Here is a 13,430-nt window from a genome sequence, read left to right as displayed (position 1 = left end):
TGGGGGTAGGACTACATCAGGGATCAGCCCTGAGTCCCTTCCTGTTCGCAATTCTTATGGACAGACTGACGTATGAGGTTAGGCAGGAGTCCCCTTGGACTATGATGTTTGCTGATGACATTGTGATCTGTAGTGAGAGTAGGGAGCAGGTGGAGGTGAGCTTGGAAAGATGGAGATATGCTTTGGAGAGCAGGGGAATGAAAGTGAGCAGGAGTAAAACAGAGTACATGTGTGTGAATGAGAGGGCAGACGGTGGACAGGTCCAGTTACAAGGAGTTGATTTGGTGAAGGTTGACGAGTTTACCTACTTAGGGTCGAGGGTACAGAGTAATGGAGGAAGTGAAAGAGAGGTAAAGAAGAGAGTGCAAGCAGGGTGGTGTGGACGGCATAAAGTGTCTGGGGTGATCTGTGATAGAAGGGTGTCGGCTAGAATGAAAGGAAAGATCTGTAGGACAGTAGTGAGACCTGCTATGTTGTATGGACTGGAGACAGTGGCACTGACAAAGAGACAGGTGAGGGAGATAGAGGTGTCTGAGATGAAGATGTTGAGATTCTCATTTGGAGTGACGAGGAAGGATAGGATCAGAAATTAGTTTATTAGAGGTTCAGCACATGTAGCATGTTTTGGAGATAAAGTTAGAGAAGTGAGATTGAGATGGTTTGGACATGTACAGAGGAGGGAGGAGAGGTATATAGGAGGGTCTTGAGGATGGAACTTCCAGGCAAGAGGAGGAGAGGTAGACCTAAGAGGAGGTTTATGGATGCAGTGGTAGAGTATATGAGAGTGGCTGGTGTGTCAGTGGAGAACACTCAGGACAGGGCCAGATGGAGGAGTTTGATCCGCTGTGGCGACCCCTAAACGGGAATTGCCGAAAGACGAAGAAGATTCATGTGAGTGTTATGATTTAGTCTGGTATCTTTTTTTGTGACTGTGTAAACTCTGCCTGTTCGTTATCTTCTAGGTAATGTTCTGTTTAGTCTGCCTAGTTTTCCTTTTGTCTGCTTTATTATGAGTGTCCGTGTTGGTTTGTTGAACCTGGACCGTGACCCCGACTCTGATCATGGATCTGCCCTTAATAAACCTCACTCTGCTCAGCACATGCGTCCGTCTCCATCAGTCCATGATGCCACTGGCATTACAAATATTGCTTGTAATGTGTTGCCTCAATTTTATTTAATAAATATGGAATAACATTTTTTACAGTGTAAGTGAACCAGGGGCAAATATGCAATCCTGTAGTCTACCATGTAAAATGCGATGGTGAAGAACTTTCAGAAAACTGATTGGACTGAAATAGTGCATTAGTGAAAATAGCCATCATAATGTTTGAATTAAGTTTAATAACTCTATAATTGGCATACTCATTACAATTCAAATAATGTGAGTTGCAACATTAGTTAAATCATCTAGGCACAGTTTTAATAATGTTCCCGCTCCAGATCTGGAAGGGAGTCATTCCTAATTTTTTTTTTCAACCTGCTAGTTAGCAGGCAAGCTTGACAGCCTTTACTGTCATAGCAACTTACCTTCAACTTGCCTTCAGTTAAGGTACTACATAAGGTGTGGAGCTACTTGAGGATCAATATTTACATAGGAGGGACTGCTTGGTCTAGATATAGAACTATGACGCATTTTTAAATTTAAATAAATTTACAGCATTTGGCAGACGCCCTTATCCAGAGCGACGTACATTTTTATCTCATTTTTTATACAAGTGAGCAATTGAGGGTTAAGGGCCTTGCTCAGGGGCACCTCAGTCATGGCCTCAGGTCTGGGGATCGAACCCACGACCCTCCGGTCACAAGACCAGTTCCCTAACCACCAGGCCATGACTGCCCACGCATGCCCTCCATATGGCAAAATCTTCATACTTATAAAAACATAAAAATAATCGAAGATTCATTCCTATTTAAAACCGTATCTAGCCTAAGTAGAGCTAGAAAATTCGATCATATTAGTCCTACACTCTGCATTGCACTGGCTTCCAGTTAAATATCGAATTGATTTTAACATTCTTCTGTTGACCTATAAGTCGTTAAATGGTCTTGCTCCACAAAATCTGAGTGAATTAATTGGATACTTTACCCCTTTATAATAAAATTTAATTGAGTAATTGAAGGATAAAGAACAATGACCTTCACCTGCTTGGATTAATTATCTGTTTTTCGCCACCTTTTCTGACTATAAAAGCCCCTCCCCAAACTTGTGAACAGCACTCAACATGGGAAAGACTAAGGAGCATTCCAAAGCCATCAAAGACATAATTGTGGAGGGTCACAAGGCTGGCAAGGGGTATAAAACCCTTTCAAAGAAGTTGGGCATAACTGTCTCCACCGTTGAGAACATCATCCAGAAGTGGAAGGTTTATGGAACTAGTTAACCTTCCACGGCCTGGACGTGCTGAGGCCAGGCTTGTCCAAACAGTCAAGGCTGACCCAAGGACAACAAGGAGGGAGCTCCAAGAAGGTGTCATGGCCATAGGGACATTGGTTTCAATCAGTACCATAAGTAACATACTCCACTGCAATGGTCTCTGTTCCAGGCGACCCTGTAAGGTACCTCTACTTTCAAAGCGTCATGTCAAGGCTCATCTACAGTTTGCTCATGATCACTTGGAGGACTCTGAGGCAAACTCTCACTCAGACTCTGGTTCAAGGTTCTCTGGTCTGATGAGACCAAAATCGAGGTCTTTGGTGGACATTTGGCAACAGGATGGTACTGCATACCATCCAAGAATACCATCCCTACAGTCAAGCATGGTGGTAGCATCATCATGCTGTGGAGCTGCTTCTCAGCTAAGGGGCCTGGCCATCTGTTCCACATCCATGGGAAGATGGATAGCACAGCCTACCTGGAGATTCTGGCCAAGAACATCCGTCCCTCCATCAAAGGATCTTAAGATGAGTCGTCATTTCATCTTCCAACAGGACAACGACCCCAAGCACACGGCCAAGAAAATAAAGGCCTGGTTTAAGAGGGAAAAGATCAAGGTGTTGCAGTGGCCTAGTCATTCTGATGACCTTAACCCAGTTGAAAACTAATAGCTATTTTAGTTAGTGCTAACAAAGGTTTTTTCACAAAATATTAAACCTAGTGGTTGAATAATAATTGACCCTAATGTTTGTGTTTAAAATGTATTATAACTTAACTGAGCAACTTTTATTTTTAGGTTTGTAATAGTTAGGCATATGTTAATAAATGCTGCTCTTGTTCAAAATTTGAAGGCTCTAACTTATTTGCAACATTGCAACTTATATTTGCAAAAACTGCAGGGGGGTTGAATACTATTTGGAGGCACTGGAAAAAGTCCACATTGTGACAAGAGATTGTGTACCAGAACTGTAAAAATCTTATGCCACGCCAGTGCCCTACAGATAATGATGTGTGCTCTGCGCTGGCACCAGAGAACACTCAACATCACTTGTCAGGTTGGGGACACACACTCTCCTTGATAATAGATACAGGAACTTCTGGAAATACACTTCCATTGCCGATACAAACATCTTTGCCATGAAAAAACCTGGGGACTTAACCTGACGTTGACATCACAAAGATGTGATACAATCCTGGTGATGTGAGCTTTGGTGTTATCAACATTTCTTTGTCAATATAAAGAGTTCAAGTAATGAAAATACAGATCAGTTAACTACCCTCTACAAAATATTTCTGAAATCTCTACACTAAAAGAAGCTTTGATCAGTTTAACAGAATCAGCTTCAGCTGAACAGCCAACCAAGATGGATCAGATCCTCAAAGGTTTCCATGGTGCAGTAAGCATAGCTGACGAATGGCAGTCTATGGTGATAATCAGGATGACCAAGACAGAAATGTCAGCAACGTGATGCAGCATGTAGCTGAAAACGTTCTTGTTTTTAACAGTGGCAAATATACAGTAAACCTGACAAGCATCTAATTTTTTGACAACCTCTACACAGAGGATGGCATCAAACCTGACCCTGGCCAAGGTCCATGATATTCAAAACAAGACGACTCCACAAAACAAAGATGAGCTACATAGATTCATAGGGGAGATAACTTACCTGTTATCATACATATCAAATTTTGCAGACAAAGTGCACACACTTTGAGGATTACTTAGAAATTAATCACCATTGAAATGGGATTCATACCATCAGAAATGTTTTGAAGAATTAAAGCCAGCGATCACTGCAGATGCATGCCTAAAACACTACGATCCTAAAGGACTATGTAACTATTCAAGCAGATGCATCACAGAAAGGCTTGGGCGTTGCATTAATGCAAGACAGCAGGCCACTGCATTTGGTTAAAAAACATTGACAGATTGTCAGTCAAGGGACATCAACACCTAACCTGAAGTGTTAATCATTGTGCATGGGATACAACATTATCATGCATACCTATATGGTAAGTCTTTTCTTGTGTTAACTGTCCACAAACCTCTGGCCACCATATGTACAAAATCATTGCATGCAGCACCCCATGAGTCCAACACATGCTGATTAAGATACAAAGGTTATGACTACAAAGTCTTGTATTGTCCTGAAAACAAATGGTCCTAGCAGGCACACTCTGCAGTGTCCAACACTGGAAATCATGGAGTCATTGAGCTTGATGAATGCATTGAGTAGATGCAGAAATTGAAGATCCAGAATCCCATACTGTTGCCATGATCATCTTTTTCCTACAAATATTGCCTGCAAATGATGCAAAAGGGGTTAAACCATTAAGGATGGCCTGAGAATATACAGGACCTGCTAAAAAAAAAACAATATGCTTACTAGGGTTTTAGAGATGAGCTTTCAGTGGAGGCAGAAGTTTCACATCGCTAAATTCTATGAAGGACTACATTCCCCAGAATTCTGTCCACAAATCAAATCAAATCAAATCAAGGTTTATTTGTCACATACATGGTCATACACAGTACGACAGGCAGTGAAATGAAGTGTAATCAATCACCTTTCCCACGTTCATCATTACCAGAATATTAAGTACACCTGCTACCTCCAGTAGCTTTAAGCTTTCAGCCCCCTTTTTCTGTTGTGAAGTATTGCCATTATTCTTAGTGTGAATACCAAGCAGTTTCTTTCGTGAGTGCATTATCTGTGCACCTACCGTTTGCTATTCCTCCACCCCCCGCACGCCTGCCTCCTTTAGATCTTCTATTAATTTCTCTGCCTGCTCTCTGCACTGGTTCTGTCATATTCAAGGGCAGACAAATGGTCAATCCAGGTCACATTATGGATGACAACCTGAAACAGCTCTACAATATGCACCAAGCTGTCACAAAAATGCAGCAAAAATTGCAAAAATTAATGATGGCATAGATATAAACACAATGATATGGCTTTATTGAGTGACTGAGCTGCTTGACTCTCTGCAATAACACAAAGTAAGAGTAACCCAGCAAAATGATCTTAAACACAACACAAAGTAAAGTCATGAATGGACATTCTAGACATCTGATATATGAACATCTTTATATCCTGATAAATGTTATAAAAAAATTGAATATGTAGAGTATTTAAGGTTCATCATTATTCTTTACAAGAGGCCCTCCTATTTATTATGTATTTAATTGGTCCTGATATTGCTGCACATGGAGGTTGACATCTTAACCAAAGCGTGAAAACAACTGTCAAAGTCTAAATTATTTATATAGCTCTTTTTACAACAGTCACTGTCATAAAGCAGCTTTACACATGTTCGAGTCCAAACCCCGAGTGAGCATGCCAAAGACAACAGTGGCAAGTTGAAACTCCCTAACATGAAGAAGAGATCTTGAGAGGAACCAAGGGGACACTTGAGATGGGTTAAGGCTCAGCAACAATATAACATCAGGCGCAGATGTATCTCAGCAGAATCAAAGGATTATCAGGCATGATCAAATATTACAGTGTGCAAAATAGGGATACTTAATGTGCAATGGGTAAACTCTGATCTTTGAGCTAAAAGGAAACTTGAGACTAGCGTCAGAAGGTAATGAGGGCCCATCTGGAACATCAGCACTGTGCTGCTCTCAGCACATAAAAAGGTTAAATGACAGTCTGATTAAAGTCTGATTAGTGAATGTCTGATTAAACATATAGGGTTTGAGCCTGCTTTGCCACCTTTCTTTGCAGTCACTAAGTTTTGGTCCATACTAAACAAGGGTTCCAGGCTGTGCTGCTTGCTGTAGCTTGTGGTAATGTTGTCTCTGGGTATCCTCTTTGTAACTCAGCAAGGCTGAGGCTGGATGCCTAGACAAGAGCAGGTTCACAAACAGGTTTATTATAAAGTTAGCAATAGCACCTAATAAAATAGAATAGAATAGAATAGAATAGAATAGAATTTTATTGTCACTGAAATAAACATTGTGCTGAAAACATTGTAGCATTTCCTCACTAAGGCAATTGGGACAACTGTACAAAACAAGACATTAAAGTATAATAAAAAATTTATAAAGAATATTCACAATATAAGAAAATATTAAAATATGTACATACATATGGTCTACGGGATTACTTAATTAAAGTCAAATGTGTAACATCCATCGTGATGGATGATAGGGTGAGGTGTGTGTGTGAGTGGGGGGGGGTGGGGGGGGGTGTAGTGGCTATCACATTCTGGGGGAAGAAGCTGTATATTAGCACTAACAGACATACAATGCGACCACACACAAGATGACCACCTAAACCACTCTCTCTGGGAGATCAAGGGGAGACAGACAAGGTACAAATACAGGGTCAGACAAAAATGGTGATAGGACAGAGTGCATACATAAATGAAAACAAGAAATTAAGCAAAAACCACAGGAACAGGGACACATACAGGAACAGAGACAGGTACAGGTATCAGCAGTATCTGTCAAATGGTCATCTAAAATGAGCAGTTGGTAACATGGACCCAGATTCCCCAGAATGTGTGGGATTACTAGAGCTACCATTGTAGACTGACCAAGAGGATCTGCATTATAGTTACTCTACATTCCTTGTTTTCTCTTCAGCACTAAACATTTCATTTCAAACATTTTCTGCAATATGTCCAGGCATGTGACAATAACAACAATCTTGGTCTCTTGAGACTATGGGGGTGATCAGACTGCTTTGGTTTAGATGGTTTTTTTTTAAATCAGATTCAGTTCTGCTCTCAGCAACACTTCCTGTTTCCACCACATCAACTTCAAGAACTTAGTGTAACGGCACAGTGATTTTGATGTTGTGGTTTATTTGGGGTGCGGGATGTGTGTGTTGGAGTGTGTGTGAAATAATTAATGACATACATTACTACACGCCTTCTTCCTCATCTTTGCTGTTTCCAGGATTGCAGTTTTCTGGACAGAGAATACCGATGTTGTTCTTGAGATCTGCTGTGACATCTCTCTCAGACTGGGGGACACAGCCCCTAGTTTTTTGATTACCAAAGAACCACAGTTGCCTTCGCATTCCACATCTTTTCTAGCTCTACTCTTTGCCCTGGATGCTTCACAAGCTTGCCATGTTCCTTGTTCCTCATGTCGCTATGACTTGGGATTGATATTGCCATGGCACTCTTCTGGTGTTTGTTCATCACTACGATGTTCAGTTGTTTAGCCATTTTGTCAGTCTGTATCTGGAAGTCCCACAGGACCTTTACTGATCTTGTATTCATGATTTGTTCATGTAATGCCATAAGTGTCTCTGTGCTGTCTTTCAATGTAGCCTTGTCCATTTAATGGTTGGATTTCTCCATAGTAGACACTTCCACTATTTATCATACATACCATGCAGGAGTTTCTCCTCCCCTAATGGTTCCAGTTCCTCCTCATCCCCCTGGATCTTGGACATGTTATCCTGGATAGTGACTCTGATGCTCACTAAACCTCAGCCTGCCCTCCTTACCCCCTTTCGCTTAGTGTACAGTTTTGGAGTGCTGAATTTGGGATGAATCCCTCCATGCAATTTTTCCTTGTCTTGACGTGAGTGGCTTATACCTCCTTTCGCCATCTTATTATGCCAGTGGGGTATCTGATGACTGATGGACTGTAAGTGTTAATAGTCCAGATTTTGTTCTTTCCATTCAGCTGACTTACCACATTCTTTGCAGGTATTTGGCCATAGCTGCTTTTCACCTGTTCATGATTCCCATTTGCCTGTGATATTCCAAGGCACTTGCAGCAACATCTGTTATGTTTCCTTCTGGTAGTATAATCCCCTTGGTTCTTACATCCTTCCCCCACCTTGTAATATTACAACCACACTTATCCAGACTGAATTCTGATGTTATTCTGATGCCATTGCCATATATCCCACTAACGTAGATCAGGGTTTAGGTTTATGTTTTCAGAGGTGCTGCTTGCATTAAGATTGGCATAAAATCTTCTACAATTTATCTTTATAATTGTAACTATATCTCATCTGGCTTTTCTGTCAGCTGTGTAGTTTTTTTTTTCCTTCCACCTTGGGAAGACCCAGCTTCTGTTGGAGCATCAAAGTTGGTGTTATTCATGTTTCTGTTACCTGGTTTTTGTTCTTAATCTATGTTCACATGATATATTTTGTATGATTATGAGTGGAGGTGTTCAGTTAAATTCAGTGAATACATTACTATGTTTATTCAATACTGTAACTGCTGAAGGGAAAATGCAGCATATGAATCACTGAGGACCATGTCAATTTAATCTTTTAAGACATCAACACATCTGCTCTTTATGCAGTGAAGGTTTTTGAACATTAGTCAAAATGCTTGTATTCTTTAACTTGTTACGCTCAAAAGAAGAGGAATTGTTAAAGTTAGACCAGTGTAGACTATTACTTCTTTCAGTGTCTGTATATTGCCTTGAAGAGTAGCCTTAGAAATGCTTTGTGAGAAGGATAAGCACAATTATCATGTGACAGATATCCACAAAGCTGACCTGTCTTACAGCAGTCAGTAGGATGCAGGTTTGTGTTTGAGGACATTTCACAGTGACCTACATGCAATGGACACTGAACTATAAATTGACAAGCACCTCCAACAGAGGCCTGTGTCATACCATATTGTGTGTCCAGATGTCTTCAATTATGTTATGTAGGGTTTGGAAGTATTTATGGTGCAGTGCAAACTGAATTTTATGTACCAGCTGACCACACCTGACCTGGAATAAATGGTAATTATAATGGTAACAGTAATTTTTAGTAAGAATATACCTAGAATTATGTGATTAAAGACCAAAATTGAGTAAAAGGAAATCTTGTGGACATAAACAACTCATCGAGGAGGATGTCAGTTATCATTCTAATGAACAAGCGGTGCACATTGCAGCCAAGTACAACACTGGTGCTCCATCTTATTTGACCAAATGCACTTGTTCCATAGCACTAATGGGTTATAACAGCAGATGACCGGGTCGAGTGCCGTTGCTGTCTAAGCGAAATGAAAAAAATAGATTCCAGTAAGCAAAAGAGTGCAAATATTGGTCATATGAACCCAGATTTCTGTTGCACCAGGCTAATGGGGAGGGTAAGAATTTAGTGCAAGCAGCATGAATTGCCGATCGCTTCCTGTGAGGTGTCAACAGTTAAGGCTGGTAGAGGTGAAGTAATGGTGTAGGTAGAGGCAAAAGAGCAGTATTTCAGCAAGACTGCACCGTGTAAACAAGGGTCGTATAGTCATGGCAACTGCAAGAAATTTAGCATGGGCCAAGATTCCATGGCGTTTCAACACCTACTGAAATCCAGGCCACAGTTACTTGCTGCACTTCTGAAGAAGGCCCAACACGCTACTAGATGGCTCTCTATTAATGTAGACATTCAGTGTATTTGGAGTTGTCAGAGTCATACCACACTGTGGACACCGCGCCATGCACAGAGGCACAGCCATGCTGGAACAGGAAAGGGCCTTCCCTTCCCAGTGTTTTTTTCCCACAAAGCCGGAAGCATATTGTGTAAAATGTTGTTGTAGTATTAACATTACCGTTCTTATTACTGGAACAAAGAGGCCTATTGGAACTGTGAGTCCTATTCATATTGTGAAAAAACAGCCTCAGATTATTATCACTCCTCCATCAAATTTTACTGTTAGCACTAGGATGCAGTGTGCTTTTCCCCACTCCAGCTGAGGGATGGCACTGCATATACACTATCTTAGGTTTGTACACAGCTGCTTGGCTGTGGTAAGCAGGTTCATGAAAGCTCCTGATGCACAGTTCCTGTGTTGATGTTGCTTCCAGAGGCAGTTAGCCACATGTGACAGCTGACATGTGACTTTTATGCAGTACATGCTGTAGCACATAGCAGCTCCACTCTGTCATCATGGTCTATCGCTTCATGGCTAAGATGTCGTCCCTCCTAGACGCTTCCATTTCGCAGTTAAATATAATAGCGTGTGTATGTGTGTGTGCTTGTGTGTCTGAGAAAGAGACAGAGAGAGAAAGAGATTTTAAAAAACCCTGTTTTTGATTTTTGAAGAATACTGTCTGGAGAAGTGTAGCATTTCAATATCAAGAGGAGAATACTTTGTGAATTACTGTGTAATTCAGGTTTAAACATAGTCTTAAGGATTTGCAAATAACACATGAACAATTTTTTTTGGAAATACCAGAAATAAATTAGAACCACAAGAGGACGTATGTCCTTGCTACCTTATTTTTAGTAAAATATAAAATGTTTGTAGTACAAAGTCATGATTCTAAATGTCTATTTGAGTGTGCAGGCTATCTTGGCTACATGCACACTTCAAAGGGATACCTCACGGCCCATGGAATTGCAGTTGATACAAAGTCATCCTTTAGCTTCACATCTGGAAATGGAAAACTCAATGGAAAATTCTTTGAATGTTTCTTAATCAAAAGGCTGCATAATATGTGGCTAAAACTGTACAATAGGCATAGGCCCTGAACACCAACAAGCAAGTGCTTGGCAGAATCACCATGCAAGTGCTTGGGAATATTGGTGGCCAGGTAGGGAGCTTCTATAATTTGCTGGTACCAAAATGTGGATGTTAGCCTTTACAAAAACTGACTGGTACAAACATGTTACTACAAAGCAGTCATTATAGCAAACATTTTGGATGGGGATTTGGAATCTTTTGAAACTGAACATTCCAATCCAATCATGACACAATCCCAGCCTCTGAATCACTGCATATGTGTATGCTATTAATTGTGTCATGAAAAGCAATGATATATTCAAAACGTTCAACTCTGAATTTATTTTCTATTCATGAAGTCACAGCAGCAATAATTAGCACACTGGTGTCAACTTTATGTTGTGGTAAATTTACCTGTGCCCAAGGTGAAAGCCAATAATTAAGGTATCCCAACATGTCAAATGAGGTAATACACATTAAAATCCCACACCAAGAGACTGACTAATCCCAGTCGTGAGACCAGTGGTATGGTGAATACTGCCAGGTGCATAAAAATGTGACACATTTGTACATTTCACCAAGACAGGAACTGGATGCTGACGTCAGATTTTCTTCATGGCAGGACAGTGAAATTGTACCTCTCCTCAGTCTACAACTGTTTAAGTGTCTTGCTTTATAACAACTAAATTAGCATTCCCTGTGCTTGCTAATTGTATTCTGGTATGTTCAAGCAAACTACCTTCATCTTCACTATGTACTCCAACAATTGCAGTTGCAAAGTTTGCCATGCTCACTCCAAACAGATGAAGAACATGCCTTTTACATTTGTCCATTAACTAAATGTGTGTGCAGAATTTTGTTGATATATAATGTATGTTTTTTCAGAGCAGTGTTCTACTATGAATTGCTAATATATATGCAAATGAGGACAAATACCATATATCATGCAAGCTGTAAAATTTGCATTATTTATGAATGAGGACGCGTTACCATCCACATAAGCCAGACATTTGGCAGAGTGTGTTTTGAGAACATTACAGCTCCCTTTAAGATAAGTAGGCCTGCTAGTAATTTCAACAGAAGAAAACCCATTTTCACCAGATATGGACATGTCTTGGGTGATTTGATCATAAGCTGTCAGCACTAAGTACACGTGTCTGAGAGATTCACTGATATTTGATCACTCAAGCCATATTTAAAGGTGGTCAGATAATCATATAGTTACATTGCATGCTAATTGGTCTTGATGCGTCCAAGTCAAAAATTTAGACGAGCTTGCCAAGAATAGCAGTTGGTAAAAGTCATCAAAATTAAAGTAGCTCCAGGTATAGATCATTTCAATTTTATTAAATCCCTCCAGATGCATATTAATTCCAGGTATAAACAGAGCATAAGTTACATTATCTGGCTGATCTAAGCAAAGTTTTCAGTCATTCTCAAGCTTTATCTGATCTGGATTGTGTAACGCTCGTAGGAAGGAGGCACGACGAGCGTCGCAAGGTGCAACATAGAACGTTTTATTGGACGAAACAGACGTGTAAGCTTTGAGCGTAGAGCGAGCACAACACACACTCACACTGGCATGGAACTTTAGACAAAGACGAGCACAAGACACTGTGCGAGCGCACATTAAATAGGTGATTAACACAGACCCTCGTGATCTCGAGACAAGGCACAGGTGAGACTACGAACAACCCACACCCACGGAACTACTAATATGGACATAACAGCACGCAGACGACATAATGACACGCCCACAGGGAACGGTCCGGTGCTGTGACCGTGACAGAACCCTCCACCAGGGGCTCGCTACTCCCGGAGAGTCCCGCGCAGCTGGAAAGCCCCGAACCAAAACCAACGGGCAGGTCCGGAGCCGCCGGGTTCACGAGCCTCCGAGAGCCGTCTCCCCCGATGGTGGGAACCGCCACGAACAGCTCTAGAACACCCTCCCTGGGAAGACAGGGAAAAATACATTAAACACTGGCACGTGGACGAACACACATACAGGAACATGAAACACAAGGGGCACAAGAGGGAAAAGGAAATTAGGGATAAACAATGGGACTGACAAACACACAGGCACGGGCAGCCAGGAGATCGCGCTCCCCGCTTGCAAGAGCGCGGCCAGCGGCGCAAACCCTCCCAGGGCTGCAGGCGGAACCAGAGGCGGGGTCCCTTCCTTTTGCGGGACCGGTCCTCCCGCGCGCGCAGCGCTGCTTGGCGCTCCAGGCAACCGCGCACCCGCTAGCTTTCCTTTGGGCGCTGGCGGGGGTTTTGCCTGATGCCGCTCACTGGCCGGGGTACGAGGTGCCTCTGGGGGCAACCCGAAACACACCCCTGGGCCTCGGGTCTTTTGCGCTCGCCGAGGTAGCACCTCCTCGCCCTCTGACGTCTCCATCCCCTCCTCCTCCTCCGAGGCTCCTGGGCTCCTTGACATCGCCTCTTCCACGGAGACGTAAGGCGAGCAGTCCATCCAGCTCGCCTCAGAGCCCGAACGCGCCTCGCCCTCCGGTCTCCTCCCCTTCTCTGTACGCACGGTCATTTCTGACCGCACAGAGGGGGAAGAGCTAGCCACCTCCTCGCCCTCGCTGTTGGATTTGGCGAGTGGCGCACACACGGACGGCGGAGGGCTGACGTCTTGTTC

The sequence above is a fragment of the Brachyhypopomus gauderio genome, chromosome 3, assembly GCF_052324685.1.
Source record: "Brachyhypopomus gauderio isolate BG-103 chromosome 3, BGAUD_0.2, whole genome shotgun sequence".
Taxonomy (NCBI): domain Eukaryota; kingdom Metazoa; phylum Chordata; class Actinopteri; order Gymnotiformes; family Hypopomidae; genus Brachyhypopomus; species Brachyhypopomus gauderio.
Note: the sequence above shows the minus strand (reverse complement) of the source record.